This window comes from Pteropus alecto, unplaced genomic scaffold (assembly GCF_000325575.1).
Source record: "Pteropus alecto unplaced genomic scaffold, ASM32557v1 scaffold45, whole genome shotgun sequence".
Taxonomy (NCBI): domain Eukaryota; kingdom Metazoa; phylum Chordata; class Mammalia; order Chiroptera; family Pteropodidae; genus Pteropus; species Pteropus alecto.
In genome coordinates, this window is record NW_006442491.1 from 29,284,868 (window position 1) to 29,295,256 (window position 10,389).

Consider the following 10,389-nt stretch of genomic DNA (forward strand, 5'->3'; position numbering starts at 1 on the left):
TTTGTCTCCCTGGTTCTCAAACATGGCTGCCGAGATGCATCATGCAGAGCTTCAAAAATACGCAGATGTTTCAGCCCCTCTGGCCCCTCCTCCCACATCAGAATCTTCTGGGTGAGGGCCCAGGGATCTGAAATTTTTAAAACTTTGAAGACATGCTATATGGGAGTGAAAATCAGTAAACTGGAGCTATAAATATTAATATAGATAATGCTAAAAAATGTAATGTTGAGTGGAAAAGCAAGTTGCCAAATATGTAGAATTTAATGTGTGTGTATGGGGGAGGGGAGAGGGACGTCCAAGGCAACAATACACTTAGGTAGAAGGCTCACCCTTAGAAATATGGATTCTGGAAAGTACTGCATAGATGCTGCGTAGCGCTGGAGGCTGTTTGGGCCAAGAGTTCTGGGGTCCTGGGTACCCTGAGGCTCCAGGCTCCAGGTGTGCATGTCCCCTCAGATTCCTTGCCCCATGAAGAGGGGCACAGACAGAGAAGGGCCAGAAAGAGACCTCTCTAAAGCTTAGGGGCCAAGACCTGACTTGCCTGGGTCTAAGTACTATACTGTATAGATGAACCCTATTTATGTAAAAGATAAAATATGCAAAACAACATGTTGTTTGTTGATAGATATAGAAATTATAGATTTTAAAAAATACATGGAATAAAAACATGCATGTCTGATAACACCAAATTTGGAATGATGTCTAGGGAACGGGGAAGGGAGTGAGGTCATAGAAGGGTACACAGGGGTCTTCATATTGTGTCTGTTGTATTAGATTATTTAATCTAGGTGATGGGAACTTGAGTTTGTTTCATTATCTACACATTTCCTATGCCTAAGCTATTTCATAATTTAAAAATTAACCTTAAAAATAATATAGAAAAAAGTAATATATATTCATGGTTAAAAAATATTCAAGAAGTACAAAAAGGTATGAAGTTTAGGTAAAAATCTCTCTTTGTCCCCTAATCTCAGTGCGACTTCCTAGAGGTAACCACTGTTAGTGGCTCCTTGTGTACCCCTAGAAATGTTTAAAGAATCTGCACACACTGGATATATAATACTAAGTTCCCTCATCCCCCAAACACACTATTAATAGTTCTTGCCTCAGACAGTTTTCCATAAGCTGTATAATACTAAGTGTTGTGGATATTGTTCCCTCATCCCCCAAACACACCGTTAATAGTTCTTGCCTCAGACAGTTTTCCATAAGCACATATAGATATATCTTTTTAATGATTGGGTAGGATCCACTACCCAGAAGATGTACCATATTTAACCAGTTCCCTACTGATGGGCACACAGGTTGTTTGTTTACTATTATAACATGCAAAAACTACCTTTGAACCTATATTATGTTTGCTTGGGTTGCAAGAGTACTTGTGTAACAATATTTGTAAGAAGAAAATCTCAGCAGTGAAATTGCTGGGTCAAAAACTATGTACATTCAAATTATTTCCAAATTATAGTCCCAAAACCTCATAGCAATTTACGTTCTCACCAATGATATACGAGGTTGTCTCTTGCTCCATGCCCTCACCAACACCGGATCATTTATCGTTGTCTTGTTGATTTGTCAGAACTCTTTGTATATTAGGGAAATGAATTCTTGTCTCCCTCTTGTGTTGCAAATTTTTCCCAGTAAGGCATTTGGGTTTTTGTTTTAATTGACTTTAAATTTTGTATTCCTACTTTTTTAAATTGAAGTGAAATTCACATAACATAAAATTCATCATTTTAAAGTATATAATTCAGTAGTATTTTTAGTACATTCATAATGTTGTGCAACCACCACCTCTATCTAGTTCCAAAACATTTTTATCACCCCAAAAGGAAATCTCACACTCCTTAAGCAATCTATCTTTATCTCTCCCTCCCATCGAGGCCATTTGTTTTTGTTTGGTTTGGTTTGGTTCTTTGGTAATTTGTTTTTATGTAGTAAAGTGTACTAAACTTTTTCTATAACAGCTTTGCAATTTTGTATTGTACACATAGACATACTTGCCCCAATGTAAGATTATTAAAAGGCAAAGAATTTAAAAGTGATTCTTAATGGTTAGTGAAATCTTAAAACCTGGGAACCGCTGTTGTAGACCACCCTCACTGGTTTGAGTTCCTGGAGGGGAAGGACCCCTGCTTGTCCCCATCTCTAGCACCAAACACAAAGTTAGAGAATAAGTATTCAGTGAATGTTTGTTAAAGGCAAGTCCTACTTCGAGATTATAAAAGGAAAATGCTTACATTCTCTTGTAGCCCTGTGTGTGTGTGTGTGTGTGTGTGTGTGTGTGTGTGTGTGTGTGTGTGGTTTTTTTTTAATGAACATTTTCATCCATCTGGAATTTATTTTGGTGAGTGGATGAAATAGAGAGACAGCTTTATTTTTTTCCGAGTGGCTAGTCAGTTGAACCAACAGCGTATCGAATACTCTGTCTTCCTCCACTAATTTGAAATGCCACTTTTAGCAGATACTAAGTTCCCACTTGTATTCGGGTCTATTTCTGGACTCCTTATCTTGTCCTGGTGACCTGTCTGTCTGGGATTCTGTATTTTTTAAAACTCCCCAGGTGATTCTGATGCAGCCGATTTGCAGCTGGTGCTTATCTTTGATGGGATGTTCGCAGATTCTTAGCAAAATGAAGAGTACCATAAAGTGAAATTTCATTTTAAGGGCCTATCTTTGATTTTGACCTTATGTCCTTACTAAACCTTTAAAAAAAAATTTTTTTTAAATAAATGAATGCCGATAGTCGATAGCCATTCTGGTTTATTTATTTTAAAGTACATTTTTAAGGAGTATAATATACATAGGTAACTATGCACAAATCATAAGTGTACAGCTTGATGAATTTCCACTAAGTAAACACCCTGCATAAATGTCCTAGTGCTGCTGTAACATTTCCACAAATCTGGTGGCCTAAAACAACAGAAATTTATTCTCTTTGTTTTGGACACCAGAAGTCTAAGATCAAGGTGTCATGCAACCCTTAAAGCTCTAGGGGAGAATCCTTCCTCGACTCTTCTAGCTATTGGTGGTTCCAGAATTCCTTGGCTTGTGGCAGCATCACTCCAATATCTCTGCCTCCATCTCCACACAGCCTTCTCTTTGCGTCTCTGGGTCTCAGATCTCCCTCTACCTTCTCTTAAAAGGACACCAGTCTTTGGATTTAAGGCCCGCCCTAATCCAGAATGATCTCATCTCAACATTCTTAATTGCAGCTGCAAAGACCCTTTTTCCAAATAAAGTCACATTCATAGATTCTGGGTGGATATATCTTTTTTTTTTTTTTTTTTCGGTGGGGGTACAATTCGACCCACCACAACACCATGTAACCAACATCCCACATGAAGAACAGGAGCACCAGCACGGGCTGTACAAGATGTCTCATGTTCTGTTCAGCAACGGAGTAACCGCTCTCTTGACATCTTGTTTCCTCTCGACTTTTATTATGTAACCAACATCCCATATCAAGAACGGGAGCACCAGCACGGCCTGTACAAGATGTCTCATGTTCTGTTCAGCAACGGAGTAACCGCTCTCTTGACATCTTGTTTTCCTCTCGACTTTTATTTTAAAAAGCTCTCAAACTTTCAGAAACTGCTTACATCAACTCTTGCTTCAAGCTCGGGGATGGGAATTCTTCTAGTACAGCATAACATCTGTCTTACCAATATCTTCACAAATTGGAGTGGAACCTGTTTAAAGAGAAAGAAAAACTTATTGGAATACAGATCAACCGTATGAAAACAGAATTTATCTCTTTATTCTCACCATTGAGTTGCACCAACATGTTTGTTTTCAGAAGATTTTTTACAATGCAAGAATAATACAATGAGCACTCCTATAAAATTCACTTAGATTCACTAGCTGTTAACATTGACACATTTGCTTCCTCCATATATAGACATCTATATATCTATATTTATTTATGTAATACTTTCCCCCCCTGAGCCACAAGGGAATTAGCTGCAGACATCCTTATATTTCACCCCTAAATCCTCCACCCGTAATCTCCAAAGAACAAGAGCAATCTCTTCCATCACCACAGTATAATTATTCAATACTCAATCTATTCAAATTTCTCCAATTGTTCCATGGATAGCCCTTAATGTGATCCAATAAAAACTTTCATATTTCTTTTAATGTTTATGCTCTTCTTTTTAAAAAATCATTATTGCTGCTTTTAAATTTTTCTGGCAAAATGAAGACTTGGCAATCTTATGTCAGTTCCCAAACATTTTTAATCTGGGAGTCACTGCTATGGACTAGCAGTATGGGTCACAAGAACTTTCTGTGATGACACCAATGTTCTGTGACCTGTGCTGTTCAGTATGGCTGTCACTAGCCACATTTGGCTTTTAAGAACTTGAAATGTGGCTGGTGAGCCTGGGGAACTGAATTTTAAATTTTATCTAATTTTAATTAACAAATTGATACAAGCACACAGGCTTCATGGCCAGGGTCTAGACCAACAAGTGCATAAAGCTGGCACCTCAGGCAGAGCATGGGGCTGAGATCTCTTGTCCTCAGCCAACTGTCACTGAGGAGGTGCTGAGTGATGGGAAGAGGGAGAGAAAGAGGGAAAAGAGGGAGGGGCTCAGAAGTCTAATATGGCCCTCCCACCGTGTCAACCCACCATCCTTATGTCCCTCCTTCCTCAGTGCGCCTCATATATTTTGAGTGTCTACCCCAAGAATAAAATGATGAAGGGTCTCTGCTGTGGTTTGATGAGAGTGGATTGTACATGTCTGTGAATGTGTTTGTCTTACACATTAGTTTGCCACTCTCTGAGGTCATGGGCCCAGCTCAGTGCCTGACACTTAGAAAGAGCCTAGTAAAGGTTTGCTGAATGAATGAATGAATGAATAGATGGTGTGAATGGAGGTGGTGGGTAGAGTCTTCTAGTTCAAACTCGAGGGGTCAGGACAGAGAGGACAGGAGAGATGGTGCTGTTTAGAGAGAAGAGTGCTGGTCCAACTCAGGACACCCGAGTTCCCATCCAGGCGTTGGCCTGACCTGCTGTGTGTCCTTGGCCTCCTCCAGGCCTTAGTTATCTCAAAAGTGAAAAGAGGTGGCTCAGGGTTCCTCACAGGGACAGTATCAGTGGAGATGGGGAGCTGAACAGCACTCCTCTTTATCTGTCTTGTAAACTGGGGTTCCCTTGACATCTAATTTCCTGAAAGGGTTCTGGAGCTTTAAAAGCTGGGGGCCTGTTGTGCACTAGTAATAATAAATGTTGGAGAGAATGTGGAGAAATAGGAACCCTCATACACTACTGGTGAGACTGCAAATTGGTACAGCCACTATAGAAAACAGTATGGAGATTCCTCAAAAAACTAAGAATTGACCTACCGTATGATCCAGCAATCCCTCTACTGGATATTTACCCCAAAGACTTGAAAACTGATATCTGAAAAGATATTTGCACACCGATGTTCATAGCAGCATTATTCAGAGTGGCCAGGACATGGAAGCAACCGAAGTGTCCTACGATAGATGGTTGGCTAAAGAAGCTGTGGTACATATATGCAATGGAATATTACTCAGCCATAAGGCGAGGTGAAATACTGCCATTTGCAACAACGTGGATGGACCTTGAAATAATCATACTAAGTGAAATAAGCCAGACAGAAAAAGTTGAAAATCATGTGATATCACTTATATGTGGGATATAAACCTAAAAGCAACAAATGAACAGGACAAACAAACAGAGACTCATGGACATGGACAATGGACTAGTGGTTACCAGAGGGGAGAGGGGAGGTAGACAGAGGGAAAAATTTAAGTCATTTCTTCAATTAAAAAGATAAATAAATAAAATTAAAAAAATAAAAAGCTAGGGGCCCGCCCGTTGAGCCAGAGGAGGCTCCCACAGTGTTTGTAAGGTCCCAGAGTGGGGTTTTTGAGGAAAATCCCCACTGTCCTCACAGTCTCCAGGTCTGCTCTGGGCTTGTACCTACCTGAAGGGGTGCTGGCTGGGATCTTCCTTCTGAGGTGCTGAGCCAATCCCTGCAACCAATGGGGGTGTAGTTTAGGAGTAAGCCTCAAATCCTGGGGGGTGGGGGGTGGCAAGAGAGGAGGCAAGTGTCTCCACCCACACAAGGACTGAAGGACCAGAGCCCCAGGGTATGAGTAACCTGGCTTGCCCCACCCGTGGGTGACTCAGGATGAAACTGGATGCTAAGGCATTCACCCTCTCTAAGCCTCATCAACCAGTATCTGGAGTGCTGTCAATTGTCTTCCATTTGCCCTTCAGGAAGATGCTGTTGCTCTGACAGATGCGAGTTGGAGGATGTCAAGTCTGCAAAGTCCTGCTCCTTGTCCAGGTGGCAAACTCCTCTTCACTCTTCAAAACTTGGCTCAGGTATTATTCCTGCTAAAGCCACTTCTCTTCTAATATGCTGACTCTGGAGCCAGACTGTTTGACTTTGCTTTCCTACTCTGCCACTTAATAGCTGTGTTACCTTGGACAAGTTTCTTAACTTCTCTGTTTTTTTTTTTTTTTTTTTAATCATCTGTGAAATGGGAAAAATAGCACACACCTCACTGGTAGCTGTGAGGATTAAATGAGTTAATACATATAAATACTTATGTCAGTGCCTGGCACATAGTATGAGCTAAAAAAAAAAAAAAAAGCTGACTAGTATTACTATTATTTTTCTGTGTTTAAAAAATACCTATGAATACAGTGAACAGAGCAGATAAGGGTCCTGCCCTCATAATGATCTCAGCCTGCAAGGAGAGATAGATGAATAAGCAGGAAATTCACTCCGAATTACAAAAAAATGCCACATAAGGGAAGTGGTTGGTGGAGGGGGGTCATGGGAGCACAGAAGAGCCCACTTCTCAGGTTGGGGGGGTCAGCAGCATTTTCCTGGAAAAAATGACATCTCAGCTGAAATCTAAAAGATGAATAAGATTTAGCCAGACACACAGGGTGGGCAGAGAAGGGAGGCTTGGGAAGGGTTGAGGCAGGGAAAATAGACAGTGCAAAGGTCCAGAGGCCAGAGCATGGTGTAGTTCAAGAACTGAGGTTGGAGGAATGGAGGAATAGAGCGGGTGGGTGGGTGCCCTTGGCATGGACACTGGTTATTGAATGCATATCCTGTGGTCTGTCTCCCTTCCTGGTTTGCGAGCTCCTACAGAGCAAAGCTCAGGCCTCCTTTCATTCCATATGCCCAGCACCCAGCCTGGCACTCAGCAGGGCCTCAATATCTGTTTGGTGAGTGGAAATGAAAGATGAGAACCTTGCCTTTCCCATCAGGGAGCCATCTCTGGCAACCTTTTCACTTATTTTATGCTTGTGTGTTAGGCATTCTTAACAGCCTTGGGAAGTCAAGTTCATTTGTTCAGAATTGTCATCTGTTGTGTATCCCAGACTCTTGTGAATTGTATGGTTCGGTTGGGACCAAGTCAAGTTTCTGACTCAACAAGGTGACCACAGGTCTCACTCCTGTGAGTCCCTCTCTGGTTACTATTGGTGTCTGTGAACTTGCAAGCTCCAGGATGCATGTGGATCTCCTGGGGTCTGTGCAGGTGATACACATTCTGACTCACCAGGTCTGGGGCTGGTCCAAGAGTCTACATTTCTAACAAGCTCCCAAGTGGTGCCAATGCTATAGGTCCATGAATTACACTTTGAAGAGCAAGGTGCTAGACAACATTGTCATTTTTCCTGGCCCTAATTGCAATGATGACTATTAAAGCAAATGGGAGCCAGATTCTGAAGGGCTTCAGATGCCAAGCTAAGGAGTTCAGACTTCATTCTAAAGACAGTAGGGAGCTATGGAAGCTTTCTGAGCATGATCAGGGATTGCTGACCAAAGAGATGCATTTGGAGCGTGGCTGCTGGTTACTGGAGGGGCTGAGCTATTGTACTACCAGGAGGGAAGTTGTAGGGCTGAAGTGCCAGCAGTGGCAGTGAGAATGCAGGGGATGGAGGGTGTTATAGGCTGAATCACATTCCTCAAAATTCACATGTTGAAGCCCTAATGCCCAGTACCTTAGAATGTAACTGTATTTAGAGATATGGTCTTTAAAGTGATAATTAAGTTAAAGCAAGTTCATTAAAGTGGATTCTAATCCAGTATGACTAGTGTCCTTAGAAGAAATTAGGACATAGACACACATAGAGGGAAGACCATGCGAAGACACACGGAGAAGATGGCCATCTACAAGCCAGAGACACAAGCGTCAGAAGAAACCAAACCTGTCCACACCTTGACCTTGAACTTCGAGCCTCCAAAACTGTGAGAAAATAAATTTCTGTTGTTTAAGTTCCCCAGTCTGTGGTATTTTGTTATGGCAGCCCTAGCTGACTAATACAGAGAAGATGGATTTAAAAGGATTAACCAGGTTGTCAACTATTCGGATGACATGCAGGGAGGGGATGCGCTATAGGATTATACACAGATGTTTTAGAAATTGGGAAGACTGGGGAGGAGAGAGTGCCATGAATAGAAGCAGGAAGGGGGTGCCTAGAGGGAAAAGCAGGGCTGGAGAGGAGTGAATTTGGACCACTTTGCACTGGAAGGGTCCTGGGGCCTTCAGGAGGTGCGTGCTATCCAGGAGGTTTTGGGAAATGAGGCTGGTGGTGCTTGTGATTAAAGCGAAATCCTTATGAGGCTGAGGAGAAGGAGCAGAAATGGTCCTTGTGTCAATTGGGGCCCTTGGTTGCAAGCAGCCAAAACTGTTTTGGGCTAACTTAAGCAAAAAAGGAAGGTATTGAAAAGATTTCTGGAGTCTCCCAGCCGTGATGGGAAGGCTCGAGGCCAGACTAGTAAAGTGAGCTGGAGGCAAGGGAAGGAGGTCAGATGTGAGCAAGGCCAGAATTATTGTCCAGGGACAGCGGGAAGAACTCTCAGGCCTGCTGGGCTCCCAGTGCCACCTCCCACTCGTATCTGTTAGCAGATTCCTTCCCAGCCTCGGAAGGTGCCTAGGAAATTACCAGGTAACCAAATAAAGGCATGGCTCCCATCACCATGTAAGAGCTGACTGCTCCCATTATAAGGATGAGGAAACTGAGGTCCAGGGAGGGAAAGTCATTTGCCCCAGGCCATACAGTTCAAACCAGGTCTGTTGGATTCCAGCACCCAGGCCCCTGCACTGCATCAGCCGTTGCCTGGTAGGCTCTTCATGGAGCCCATGGCTGGAGGTGGGAGAGCCTTAGAGGTGGTTTCTAAGTTAGGCACCTTCTGAGGTGGGAAGGAATCTCACCAGCGCCTTAAAGGGGGCGCCCCCTCACCCCATCTACTGGTGTTGCTCGTCTTTTCCCACTGGAGTAATTCTAAATTGTCTCTCATCGGGAGCAGGGCCGGACTGCTGGTTCCAGAGCTCTGGAAGCTTCTAGTGCCGTCCTTTCTGCAGCCTTCCTGCAGCTCCACGCCGGACCTGCGCCATCTTCCCTTCACCCCAACGACTGGCTTCAGGTGTACCAAAGCCTCAGCGCTGCGTGAGGTTCCAACACATCTCAGCAGGCTTTGTGAATACATTCGTTTTATTTTCCCCTAACAGGCCACAGGGATGGGGAGGCGGCACTGGAATTCAATATGCAAATATATGCAGATCGCATCTAAATGAGGGTGTCCCAGGATTAATGGGAAGAAAAGGCAATCAGAGCAGGCCTGGGGCTCTGTGGCTCGCCCGAAAATGGCTCTCCCGGGAGGGTGTCTTGAGCTGTGTTTCAGAACGTGTTCTTTGAGGCAATGTCTCCGCAGCACAGAGGAAGGAAGAGCTGGGGAAATTGGTTCTGGATGCTTCCTGGCAAAATGTTCTCAATTGCTTCAACTCTGTTGGGGGTGGGCTAGTGGGGAGGCGGTAGAATCTCTACATCTCTATGCCCCTTGGCCCTTGGGGGATTGTCCCTGTCACTGATTTCTAAACCAGGGGAGATTGCTAACATCCAATTCCGGACCCCACTGATTACTGAATCAGAATCTCTTGAGAATCTGTATTTTTTTTAAGTCTCCAGCCTTGGGAAATACAGATGCAAACCACAGGTTCTTAATCTGAAGTCTCTTACGTGTTTCAGGGATCCTATAGAGCCCTGTTTTCAACCTGGGCTGCATAGGAATCATGAGAGCTTAAAAAAATCCCAATGCCTGGACCAATTAAGTCAGAATCCTGGGGGCGGCAGTTGAAATCCAGGCGTCACTGTTCAAAAGAAAATCCCAGGGACCCCAATGTGCAGCCACTTTTGAGAAGCACTGCTGAACAGGCAGTATCCTCATAAGACATGTGTTATACCTGTGTTCTCTTCGGGGCCTATATTTAGCTCCAGGTCCTCCACCCCTGGTGCAAATTTCAGGAGCCTCTCCTAGGGAGGGGACTGTCATCAGGGTGGATGTTCAGCTGGTATGCACCAGGACAGAAGCACCAGTTGTTAAATATTGA